The sequence below is a fragment of the Vulpes lagopus genome, chromosome 1 (assembly GCF_018345385.1).
Source record: "Vulpes lagopus strain Blue_001 chromosome 1, ASM1834538v1, whole genome shotgun sequence".
In the NCBI taxonomy this organism is placed as follows: Eukaryota; Metazoa; Chordata; class Mammalia; order Carnivora; family Canidae; genus Vulpes; species Vulpes lagopus.
The window spans coordinates 112,489,136-112,502,875 of NC_054824.1; positions in this window are offsets into that span (position 1 = coordinate 112,489,136).

The following is a 13,740-nucleotide window of genomic DNA, read 5'->3' on the forward strand; positions in this document are numbered from 1 at the left end:
CTGCCCTGAAAGGAGATGATACTCAATCACCTGAAAAAATATCTGTGAAGGTTAAATGAGTTAATATACATTGTCCAGTGAGCACTTAATAAATGTCAGCCCTCGTTACATGAGGTAGGGGGAGAGCTATGCTTTATTCCAAAGGGAGCTAGTAGAGAGATATCTAGAAAGAAGCAGAAAGACATCTCCTAATTTCCTCTGTCAGGGAAGCTCAGAAAGCAATGAGAGGCACTGTTGCTCTCTCCCCACCACCCACTCCTGGCCCTCTGAAGGAGACTTCCAGAAAAGCAGTAACAGCAGTCACCTCCAGAGCGCTATGGCTGAGGCGGCTGTTTCAGACAAGGATCCCGGTGGTCTGCCCAGGAGGCTTGCCAGGGGCTGGGTGAGGAGCGAGGAGATCTCCCACAGCATTTCGGGGGAGAGGCGCCATGCAGGAGGGCAGAGGCCCAGGCCCAACGTGTGTGTGTGTGGAAGAGATGGGGGCTGATGATGCCAGGGCACTGGGGCGTCCCCTGATCTCAGCAAGGCAGGCGGTGTGGGCCGCAGGCAGCCCCAAGGCCTGAGAGCCCAGGGACAGTGCCCACCGGGAACCAGCCTGAAGCAGAGGTTCTGCTCCCTCAGACATGTGTCCCCTGAACCCTTAGTAGGGCCCCCAAATGTTCACAGCCTCCCCAATGCCACCTAAATCAAAAGTAAGTTCTGGAAAGGGCAAAATGGAATGAAAAGATAGGATGCTTGGACCCACTGCATCTTAATTCTGGGCACCGGCTCCACCATTTACTGCCATGTGGAGATATCGCAGAGTCCCTCTGAGGCCGTACAAGGGGCCTGAGCAAGGAGCCTGACTTGCATCCGCCTCCGGAACGTCCTCCTGTGTTGGAAGCTGGAGAAATGATGAATCTCCTCCCAATTACATCTCGACTCAATTCCATTAGACTCAAGATAGGGTGTCTGTGTAGGGGAAGGATTAACCACTTTCTCGGAGAGATAAAGCAGATAATAAAAAGCCCCATATTCATGAATTAAAGCTTGCTCAGAAAACCCTCATCATCAAAAATTAGATTTGAAGCGGGTTAAAAAAAATACAATTTATCTTCTAACATTAAATTGGAAATGATGTGCGCAGAATATGAACATTAATCTCTGCAACCTTGCAGCTTTACATTCTTAATCTAGCTGTTGCCTGTTTTCTTAGTCTTCCTGACCTTTCATCAATGAGCAGTTTATTGCTATAGTTTTTTTCTTCTTCTTTATGGTGTGATTTTTTTTGTTGTTGTTGTTGTTGCTGCTGTTTTTCACTCTTCTGGGATTGCATTGCGGAGGATACCTCCTAATGGTTTTGGAGCACACTCTTTGGCAAAATAAAGTCACTGCAGGTTAATTAAGAAATTTAGAAAATTCTTCCACTGACAACTCTGTGTCCCTGAGAGGAAAGTTTATAATTAGGATAGATTTGGTGTCATTAGGATCATTTAAAATGCCAACTCTTCAAAAACTGAAGGTAATCAAGACTGCAGGGAGCAAGCACTCTATATGTTTACCTGGTTTATTGGATGTGCTGACCTTGTGAGGAACAAGTTATTTTTCTCTTCTGTCTTTACACCTGTATAGTTTGATCTTTATTTCCAAGGCCCAAGAGATACCTTAAGGCTTCCTGACCACTTTCAACGCTAGAACCGTCTTATTTTCAGAGATTGTGAAGTCCAGACCCTCACGACTCAAAATGCACATCTCTCATCCATCCAGTTTCCCAGAGCTCGGGCCTGATGCCGGTTCTGTAATGCCTTGGGGCAGGTGCTAGGAGTGTGGGTGGAAGGGGAGGCTGAAAGGTGCTGCTGCTTGCATAGTGTCCACAGCCTCCCCCCAGCTGTGTAGCAGTGCTCCCATGACGACCGTGTGGCTCTCGGGCTGTTCTCGTGGGTTCCTCTGGTACATGCATGCCCAGCTGGGGCCATCCGATCCTGCGGCTCTCTGGAGGGGGCAATGATGAGGAGGTAGGCTTTGAGTCAGTCCTTGAAGCATGGGTGGCAAGGGCCCAACGAGGCAAGGGCCAGGGTGTGCCTTCCAGGCCAGGCTCAGCTGGCTCTAGTGAGATAGGGCAGGGACACAGGAAGGACCTTGTATTACCTTCCTAGGGCTGCTGTAACAAAGCACCACAGACTGGTGTGTGTGTGTGTGGCAGGGGGTGGGGGTGGAGAGGTGGGGGGGTGGAGGCCAGAGGTCCAGAATCAAGGTGTTGGAAGGTTTCTGTGAAAGAGGCCCTGCCTTTCACAGCTCTGATGGTTGAGGCCCATCTTTGGCGTCCCCTGGCTCTCACTTACATAACTCTAATCTCTGCTTCTGTTGTCACATGGCATTCTCCCGTGTGCCTGTCTCTTCCCCTATGAGGACATCAGCCATGTTGCCTTAGGGGCCGAGCTGCCCCCGAATGAACTCATCTTACCATTACCAAGCACATCTGCAAGGACCTTCCTTCCCAATAAGAGTATTGAGGTTCAGACTTGATTCTTTTTGGGGAGACACAGTTCAACCCTTTGCAGACCTGAGAAACCTTTGCCAGCTCCTCATAGCCCCATGTTTCAAATCTAAATATCAGCGGGGCATTCATGGTCCCTCACAGGCCGTCCACTCTCCCTTCCAGTCTCATGGTCGCTCAATTGTCCTACATACTCTATGCTCAAGGTTTGTGAACTTGTTACTCGGCGGCCTGTGATGGCCTCTGTGGGCCTCCCCATGCTTCCTCACTGCTCCGCTGCCCCCAGCTAAGTGAACTCTTTGTATTTCAAGCTCAAAGTCACTTGCTCTGTAGGACCTCCTCCAGCCTTCAACCACTGATAAGAATGAACCACCTCTGCCCCACTATATTTTCTTCAGTGCCCCATTGCACACAACAGGTTATCCTCCTTAACTAGTTGTGATCCCTTTGTGATTCTGTTAATCATCCCCTATAGATCTGGGGCTCCTTAAACAGTAGGATTATTAGGATAGGCGATTGTATTCTCAACAAGCTCCTCAAAACTCATTTAATCCCTAGTTGAAGTTTAACACCACATTTGGCAACTGGCCAAACAATGTTTATCTGAAAGAAGACTTGAGATGGTAGGATCACCTCCTTCCCATGCGGTAAAGAGAAAGAGCCGAACTCCATCTCCAGGTCTTTGATGACGGCTTCCAGAGTCAGGGCAGGTGCTAGCCAGTGGGGTCTGGCAGGTAGCCAATGGAAGGCGTAGGTCTCTGGAATGAGAGATCAAGGTTCTGGCTACTTAAGAACAATAGAGTTGTGAGGAAGAAGGAGACAGATGGGAAAGAAGGCAGAGAAGGAAGTTCTAGGTGTCTGCTATTGGAGGGAGGGAGGGGAAGAGGAGATCTTTTGCTCCTACTGTTCGCCTGGAACCCTTAGAAGGACCCAAGGTGGGGATGGGATTTGAGGGATGGTTGAGCACATTCTAAGTGTGCTCACGTAATCCGGGGATGGTGGCTTTTTTTTTTTTTTTTTTTGGTTAGTGAAAGAGTAGTTACAAAGACAAATGGAATGGGAGAATGAGTGTATGGTTCCTTACAGGAGTCCACCCTTGTCACTTCCCAACACCACGATTAGAAAGCAGCTGGGCCAAGAGCAGGCTTCTCCTGCTGTGTGGGTGAGCGGCGCCATCTAGTGGCGCTCTGAGCAAACTGTTGGTGGTCTGGGACACAGCCACGTTTTCTTTCACCTCAAAAACTCCATTTGTGTGTGTTTGATATAATATATTCCAAATCAAGGATAGTATTTGAATGAGAAAATGCTTTTTGCATGGCTATCATGCCTTTAATGTAAAACTTTTGGGATGAGCGAAAGGAGGAAAGACTATCTTTAGCTCCAACGACATTTGAACATTTCACAAATACTACCAAGTAACCCACCATGCCCTGGACACACCGGGAGGTCAGCATGGGCACAACCCTGCCCTCATGGGATGTCTTGTGGGACATTCATAGTCATTTAGACACACTCTCATATTTTAGAGGATCAGTTTCACACACGGGTACTCTAAGAAATTTAGGGAGAGAAACTTGAATTTATACAACTGTCCAGAACACTCAAAAGTCTATGCTTTTTGATAGATGAGGAACTTCCTTATTTTTTTTTTTTAATCTTGGGGTATTAGTAAACACCACCTCTGCCATCCCAATGGCAAGCTCATTTTTGTTCCTCCCTCTTCCCCTTTGACTATAGGTACCCCCTTGGGGACTGTGCTCAGGCCCTGTCCCTAGAGCCCCATGACTAAGTGTCTGGTCGATGTTGATGACTCATATATCTGCATCTCCTCCCTGATCTCTCGTCTTACCTGCAAATCCACATTTCCAGATGCCTATCGTTCATCTCCCCCTAGATGACCTGCAGGCACCTAAAACTCAACATGTCCAAACCACAATCATTTTCTTCTTAAATCTGTTCCTCCTCTGTTTTCTCCTTTGGTTGATGATTTAGCATCCACCATCTCTCCTGAGCCAGAGACTCCAGTCCCGCTCATCCTTCATTTGTTTCCCTCCTACAACTATTAGGCACGGACAGTACTGGGTATGCAGAGTCTCATATAAATAATTCAGGATTCCAGTCGGTGTGTTTGCTGAAAACAACAACAACAAAGCTATTTCAAAATAGAAACAGATAAATGTGTAAATGATTACCAAACTCAGGTCACATTAACTTCAGAAATTGTTATATTTAGTATTCATAAATATTTGATTACATTAACATTGTAAGTTAGTTCATCTTGATAGTTTCTTTGTAAGAATTCCTAAATAACAGGGGAATGATTTGTGAGGATTTAGAGCGGATTAAAAATTGAGTGCATGTTGCCAAATAATTTTGAAAATAGCAGAATAAAACATACTTTCTCAATTTTTACAGTAGAAAAATGTGAATATCTTTAATGTGGGAGGCAACACAGGGAAAGAGAGGTGTCAAATGCATTGCCAACTGCAATAGGTGGACGGAAACGTGTAGTACTCCGTGTTGGCGAGGATTCTGAGGCTGATGCCTAGTTACGTAAGCCCGCTGAGTTGCATTGTCCTTTTTGGGAATGGGGGGCAGCAGTATAGATGCAGTGTGCTGAAGCTGGCTCAAGTTGGAATTTTGCAAGCCAGTTGTTAAAGTGACCTCTATCAAAAATTAAACTACGTAAACTTAAACTCAGATAAATCCCATTAAAAACAAAGATACTAAATACAACTTATCATTTCTTAATGTATTATCTATGCACTTAAAGTGTTACCGAGTCTACTGGATTGTGTGGTAGAAGGTGTCACTGGGCATCTCTTCTCAATTCTGCATCTAGTGACATCATGCTGATAGCCTGAAATCCATCATTGGGGAGCATTTACACCATGAAAATTGGCAAACCCTATAAATCATAGCTTTCCCCTCAACTTCCCAGAGGTAATTTCAGAAGCAGGGTACCCCAGGCAGGAATAATAAAATAAAAGCTAACACTTACATAGTGAGTTTTATGTGGCAGGCACTGTTCTAACAGTGGTATAAATGCTATATAAATATATTGGCTTGTTTAATTTAATGAAATCCTTGCTATGGGTCTGGGCTAAGTGCTATTAATTTGGCCAGTTTATAGATGGGGAAACAGAGGCACAGAGGTGTTATGAAACTTAATTAAAAGTTCCTTGGATGGGGCATCTAGGTGGCTCAGTTGGTTAAGCTGCTAACTCCTGGTTTTGTCTCAGGTCACAATCTCAGGGTCATGGGATCGACACCCACATTAGGCTCCTTGCTCAGCACAGAGTCTGCTTGTCCCTTTCCCTACCTGTCTGCTCCTCTTCTCTCTCAAATAAATAAATAAAACATTTAAAAAAAAAAAGTTTGATGGGTAGTCAGGTAAAAGTAGACACTTGTTTTTTTCTAGGAGCTAACAGTTGTAGAAGGTAGGCAAACGTACAAGAACAACCAACTATAAAAAGGCTGGAACTAAAGTGTGGAAAGTTCAATAAGAACATGGCCATTACTTATGCAAACTTTGCTGAGATTTGAAGGATGAGTAGGAGTTTGTGTATGGGGTGCTACCATATTTATTTCAAGCCTGGTTAGGGAGCATGTCATTCAAGACAGGCTCATTATGCTGCAAGGACAAATAATCCCCAAATCTTAATGACATACCGTAAGGGTTTGTTTCCATTCACACTGCATGTCCAATGCACGTCACCTGGGGTTCAGCTCACTGCCACCTCTGAGGATTCTGGCTGGTGGAGTTTCCAGTCTCAACTCAGAGGTTCACAATCACCACAGCAGTGATGAGCGGATCTAGCAACTCGTGAATGGCCTCTTCGAACATCCACCAGGAAGTGATACAGTAACTTCTGCTGTGTTTCATTGCCCACATCAAGGAGGTAAGGAATCGTAATCTTACCTTAGCCCCTGAAGAAGAAGAAATGGAATATGTGTGAACTGCCTGTAATGACCACCGTGGGGTAGGGGGACCTAAAGTGTGTTGCCTGAGGATGGGGGACAGCGCATGCCTGGTGCCTTGGCATGGGCCTGAAAACCAAGGCATCTTGACAGCAGGACTGTGGCTGTGGTGAGACTGGGGTGCCTCCCACCTTGTCCAGATAAGGAGTGCTGAGCCTAGAGACAACAATAACCAGCATGGAGCTCGCTCTTACCATGCACCCATCACTGTGCTAAGTCCTGTACATACATCAACTCATGTAAGCCCAGACCCATGGCCCTAATCACTCAAGAGTTACAGGCATCATCAGAAGAAGTCTGTTTGGATGGTTTCTAGTATCTATGCCCTTCCAGAATATTGTGCAAGTTGTTGAAATGCTGGATGCCCCCAGCAAGATTCACAGACCGAGTAACCACATTCTTTTGTAATAGATCATCTTAGATTAGTGGGATCTTCCTCTATTCCCATTTTCCTCCAATTTCCAATTTTATAGTACACCTAAAGAGTGAGGTTGGCCAACATTCTGTCTCCAGGACAAACGTTTGCATCCCTGTATTTGCATAGTGGCCACAGAGCCACCTGGGTGAAGTACTTGAACTTACCCATCATTGGGGTTCAAACTTAAACAAAATTGTGTGATAGGCTGAGTGGGCTTTGATGGAGACCAGAGTGTAGAAGGAATAGTTGGCGTCCCAAGAAAGATCTCATTCACAGTACCTGAGTGTGGTGGTAGAGAGGATTCGTTTAGGGTACCAGGTATCTAGTCTGATGGATAGGGGTTTTGTGTGGGGATTGAAAATGCTGTAACTCCTTGGGGGCAACAGTGAGGGTTTCAGAGCTCCAGCTCCTTAGAGCAGCATCTTCATAGAAGTCTTTTAGCTTGGCCTCTCAAAGCTAAAAGAGGGCTGTATTATCATCATTATCATCATGATTAACACATAAAGAGCTTTGCACAGCTCTAAATCCTTCATGTACACTAACCACCACTACTATGTGAAGTAGGTACTGTTATTATAATCATTTTCTGGATGAAGACCCTAATGCACAGAAAAATGAAATGATTTGCAAAAACCACACAGACACTAAGCGGAAGAGTCACATTCCAACTCAATCAATCTGGTTCCAGACATTGGAGAGCTGTGAAAATAAAAGAAAAAATGATTGGAACTACATCCTAAAGAGCAAAGAACCCCATATGTGTAGGCTGAGATTGTCGCATTTTCTTAACAGGGTGCATTGTTAAGTCTGGGCACAGGATTGGCCAAGGCAGAGAAACTTACTGAGGCAAAGGAAATGAAGCAGAGTTTTTATGGCCTTATGAGTTGGCTTGACAGATTTAGACCTGGAGAGAACACAATGAATGGCAGATTTTCCATTTCCTGAGTGTGAGGCTGGCATGTGAGGCCATAGGGCTGAGCAGGAAAGGCAGAGCAAACTCTCCCACAGTCTCACTTTGCTAGGGAGACAGGTTCCACTGGGAGGGAGAGCCCTGCAAGGAACGTGCAACAGATCTCAATCCAGAAACACCTGAAACCAGAAGTGTCCCAAGTCTAATACAGGTAATACAGTTCTTTTAAACAGAGAAAGTTATGGTCAAAATTGAAACTCCTCAACAGAGAATGTAGATTTATAAAAAATTAAGTGGGCATATTAGAACTAAAAAAAAAGTGCAATTAACAATGCATTGGGTAAGATTAATAAGCAATTGGGCATAACAAAAGATCGGAGTACTGAACTTGTAGAAAGGTAAGCAGAAAATACCTAAATTGAAACATAACAAGAAAAAAAGAGTAGAAATAACAGAATAGAGCAGAAGAAACATGGCAACATAATCAAATGGTCTAAAATAATATGTAATTAGACTTCTAGAAGAAGAGAGAGATTGGGAGAGAAGTCATATTCAGAGATAGCATCTTGAGAATTTTCTAAAACTGAGGAAAAAAAATATCAACCAGAGTCAAGTAACTCAATAGACCACAAACACAAGAAGAATCACAGATAGCAAGTAAGTGTATAAAGGGATGCTCAACATCACTCATCATTAGGGAAACACAAATTTAAAAAATGAGATACCACAACACACCTGTCAGAATGGCTAAAATCTGAAAAACCGACAATACCAAATGCTGACAAAAGATGCAGAGCAACAAGAACTCTGAATCATGGCAGGCCGGAAGGCAAAATGGTACAATTACTATGGAAGACAGTTTGCCAGTTTCTTAAAATGCTAGACAAGCTCAGAGCACCTGGGTGGCTCAGTTGGTTAAGCATCTGACTCTTGGTTTCAGCTCAGGTCATGATCTTGGGGTCCTGAAACCTTGGGGTCCTGACCTTATGGGGCTCCCTGCTTAGCAGGGAGTCAGCTTCCCTCACCTCTTTCCCTCTGCCCCTCTCCCACTCATACATGCCTCCTTCTCTCTAGAATAAAGAAATAGATTTTTTAAAATACAAAACACAGTCTTACCAGACAACTCAATGGTCACGGTCCCAGGCATTTACCTAACTCACCTAAAAAGTGAATGTTCACACAAAACCAGAACCAAATACCCAGTGAAGAAGGAGCACACTCAAAACAGTAGGAAATTCTGTTGGATTTTTTTCATTGCCCCTGCCCAATTCCCTGCCCAGCAGAGGACGACACCCTTAGAGGGGAACTTCCTAGTTCTGGTTGGAAAAGAACTTGTTTGCAAAGTTCAGGCTTCTCAGAGGAGCCTCTGGAGGAGCTGGTTTCTATCCTGATTGACTCCCAGAGGAAAGGGGAATAGTTGCTAGTTCAGATATCAGTTTGGAGGCCACTAAAAGCAGTGGTGAACACCAGGGCACATGAAAGCCAAGGAGCACTTTGGACCCATAGGCCCCAGGGGACATGAGATTACAGGCAGGGGAACACAGTGAAACGGTGAAGGCCCTGAGCGAAGCAGGGCTAAGCTTTCCCCTTCCTTCCTTCACCAGCTCCTAGGAACCATCCTGCTTTTTGCCTCTATGAACCTGACTACTGAACATACTTGATAGAAGTCGATTCATGTAATCTTTGTCTTTCTGTGTCTGGCTGACTTCACTTAGCATAACATCTTCGAGGTTCACCCATACTTTGGCATGTGTCAGAATTTCCCTCCTTTTTAAGTCTCAAGAGTGTCCCACTGTTTGTATAGACCACATATTGTTTATATCTTCTTCCATCAGTGGATATTTGGGTTCTTTCCACCTTGCAGAAATTGGCCGGTATGGGGAGTGAGGGGAGTCCAATGGAGGATGATGCCCTTAACCTCTGAAGTTTGGCCTAATTCCAGGTACCCCTGTAGTTTATTTATTTAATGTAAGTCATTTAATTGTCTTTTGGTTTTATTTTTGGTAAGTACTTTGGCATTTGGTCTTGACATATAAGGAGAAATATTGGAATAATGAGAAATTTGTTCCTGGTTAGCATTTTCTCACAAACATTTAAATTTCAGGTATCGATCACCCCTGAGTAATTCGTCTTTGGAAAAGTCTGTAAATGTACATGTTTAAGGATGTTCATCATGGACTCTTTTAATATGCAAGTTTTGGAAACAATCTACACGTCCATTCATGGGAGCATAGACAAGCAGTGGCTTTTGAAGAAATGCACATAGCAAGCCCATCTCTAGAGGACCCTGAACATAAAGATACATTTCCAGGTGAAAAGAAGAAGAAGAAAAAATGTGGTTTAGAAAGTTTTGGTTCCCCTGTTAAAGAAAAAGGAGAATTTTTTTTTCATCTCCATCCACCTATCTACCCCTTTCCTCACAGAACAGGAAATACCAATCCCATAGGTCAAGGTGTTGGTGAGGTTACATTTGTAGGTCAGCAGAGGCTCTGGGCATTAAAAAGGCCTATACTCCTGTGGGATTGAACTGTTAAAATTGTTTTAGGGAAGCCCCGGCTAGCTCTCTGCTCTCCTCTCTCTCTCTTTTTCTTGGCCTTCTTTTCTGCTGATTCTCCTCTGTGAGCTCCCTGCTTATTCCATCAGCAATCTAACCCAAACCTAAGTGTCCTCAAGGACTAGTCAATTCTTTTCTCTTCCTCTTTCTCATCCCAATCTGAACATGCCCATTCTTGCAGAGCAGAGTTTGAAGAATAATTCTCAGTGACCATTAGCCCTGCTGGGGTAAGCATAATAAATATGATAAAATATTATTCCTGTGATAATAACATGTTATATTGCCAAGGAGAGGTTACCTGGATGAGCCTGATCTAATCATACAAGTTCTTTAAAGTAGAGTTTCAGGGAACATAGGTGGCTCAGTGAGTTGAGCCTCTGACTCTTGATTATGGCTCAGATTGTGATTTCAGAGTCATGGGATTGAACCCTGCAATGGGCTCCTTACTTAGCAAAGGAGTTCACTGAAGATTATCTCCCTCTCCCTCTGCCCTTCCCTATTATTCTCTCTCTCTCTCTCTCTCTCTCTCTCAAATAAATAAAAGATAAATCTTTAAAAAAATCAAAGAATAGTTTCCTCAAGCTGGATATAGAAAGGGAAATCAGAGGAATTTGAAGCATGAAAGTGGTGCACAGTTGCTGGCTTGAAGATGGAAGAGACCATGTGTGAGGACCAGAGAGTGGCTTCTGGCACTGACAGTGACATCAAGCCAATGTCCAGCTTGGAATTGAGGACCTCAGCCCTGCAGCCAAATAGACCTGAATTCTTCCAATGACTGAATGAGCCTGGGAGTGGATTTCCACCTCAGAGTTTCTAAAGAGGAGCCCAGCCTGGCCAGCACCTCGATTACAGGCTTTGAGACCCTAAGCAGAGAGTCCACTTGAGTCCATCCAGACTACTGACCTACAGAATTGTGACTTAAATGAGTATTGTTTTAAGCTGTGAAATTTATGATAATGAGTTACACAGCAATAGAAAACTTATATAAGCTGGGGGTATTCCACTAAGACTCAGTTTTTTCATCTATCAAATAGAGGCCATCATGCCAGATGGGTTTGGTGTGGCTTGAACGAGATAGTGCATATGGGGAAAACTTTGTATATTGAAAAGCACTAAATAAAAATGTGAATCTCTCTGTTGACAGTACTGAGCATGTACCTGAGCTGGACCCAGATGGCCTGGTGTTGGCACTTTTCCAAGGAAAAATAAGGCAGTGTAAAGTTTGTAGAGGTGAAGAAATCCTGCATTTCCATTTCTCTTTGCTGTTTCCAAAGGCAGATTGTTCTTCTAGGCATTTGGAATGTAAATCATATCAGAGAATTAGAGCATCTTTGGGAAGTACACTCTTCTTAACTGTCTTCTCCCCTCAAAAAAAAAATGTAAGAGGGAGATTGTCCTGCTCCTTGCAGTTTAATTGTCTGTGTGTCAGAGATGATCTTTCATAGCTGTCTACTTCCGCGTGCCCTGTGGCATTACTGCCCAAATCTCCCCTTTCTTCCCTCACCAGGCCTTCTCGTGTCTCAATCAAGGGCCTCTCAGGTTTTGTGGCTATTAGTTACTCTTTCTCCTTGCCCTTGGGTGTTCATAGATAGTCCCATTTAACTTATGACTCTGGTTATTTTCTTGTCACATTTTCCACATCATCTAATGCACGTCCATAGACATGTTTCAACCAGTTGTACATATAATGGGACAAGAAGCAGCATTGTTTCGAATAGGTTCTCAGGATAAGCAAAGTCCAACTCCTTCATGTTTGTCAAGCAGATTTTTTTTCCAAAAAAGGAATTTATTACATTCTTGACCATGCCTGATTTAGGAAACAATAGGGTAACAGTAATATCTTCTGAAATAAAAATGTGTACACTTGTATCCAAAAAGTAAAGGATCTCTTCAGGATTTTTCCATCAACTGAAAAAAAGAAAAAAAGGTAGTAGCAGAGAAAGAAACATATTTGAACCAGATCTCTCTGACTCTTTCCCTCACTCCTTCACTTTCTCTCTCTCTGTATATAGATGGAGAGATATAGATAGATAGATGATAGATAGATAGATAGATAGATAGATAGATAGATGATAGATAGATTGATAGATATCTGTGTTTATCTATATAAGTATTTCAATCTATTATTAAGCCAATGTTTGAAGTGAAAGTATATTATTACTATGACTGCATTTATTATTTGGGAAGATTTTTCTCCTTTGTTTCATTTTGCTCTCTCATTTAATTGAAATATGCACAGCATTTAATAGAATGTGCCAGATAACACAGAAGGGGGCTTGTTAGAAATCAGGTCAGTTAATGTCACCTAACTTTTTTTTTTAATATTTTATTTACTTATTCATGAGAGACATAGAGAGAGAAGCAGAGACACAAGCAGAGGGAGAAGCAGGCTCCATGCAGGAGGCCCAGGTCTCCAGGATCAGGCCCTGGGCTGAAGGCGGCATTAAACCGCTAAGCCACCTGGGCTGCCCCTCGCTTAACGTTTTGACTCATGCAGACATTCCTGAAAACTCAACTGGATTCGCTTAACTATTCACTAAAAAGGTTGATTAACCACTTCCTTTATTTTTTTTCTTCTTTTATGACATGTGTTCTTTGTTCCTTTAGTATAGATCCTACCTTGTTATCTTGCTTTTCCTGTATGAGGATATAAGTACATTGAAGGTGGGAACCAGGGAATACTCATCTCTGCATGTCTTTTAATTCTTGGCACAGCATCTCACTCAATAAATCCTCATTCAATTCAGTATTTTAAAAAAATCAATCAAGATGACGAAATCACCTAAAGGAACCAAGCTGGCAGAAATCTGGCAATACATATATTTAAAAGAATGAGTCAGTCAGGATGGTTTTATGACTGCTTGTAACAGAAAATACAACTAGAATTTGTTTCAATAATATTCAGAAATGAATCTCCTATAACAAGCAGTCTGGAAGGCAGCTCGGGTGCCTCAGCGGTTTAGCACTGTCTTTGGTCAGGGGTGTAATCCTGGAGACCCGGGATCGAGTCCCACATCAGGCTCCCTGCATGGAGCCTGCTTCTCCCTCTGCCTGTGTCTCTGCCTCTCTCTCTGCGTCTCTCATGAATAAATAAATAAAATCTTAAAACATACACACACACAAACAAGCAGTCTGGAAGTAGCTGGCTCCAGGTTATTTAATTCATTAGCACTTGATGGGATGAGCACTGGGTGTTATACTATATGTTGGCAAATCAAACTTCAATTAAAAAATAATAAAAATAATAAATTTAAAAAATTCATTGGCCCAGCAACATCACCAAGGACACAGACTCAAGGACCCAGACTCTTGGCTAATTTCTATTTGCTTTTCTTGGTGTGTCAGCTCTTATGGTCACAGGATGGCTATACAATTCTAGGTACTGTGTTCTCACACAATAA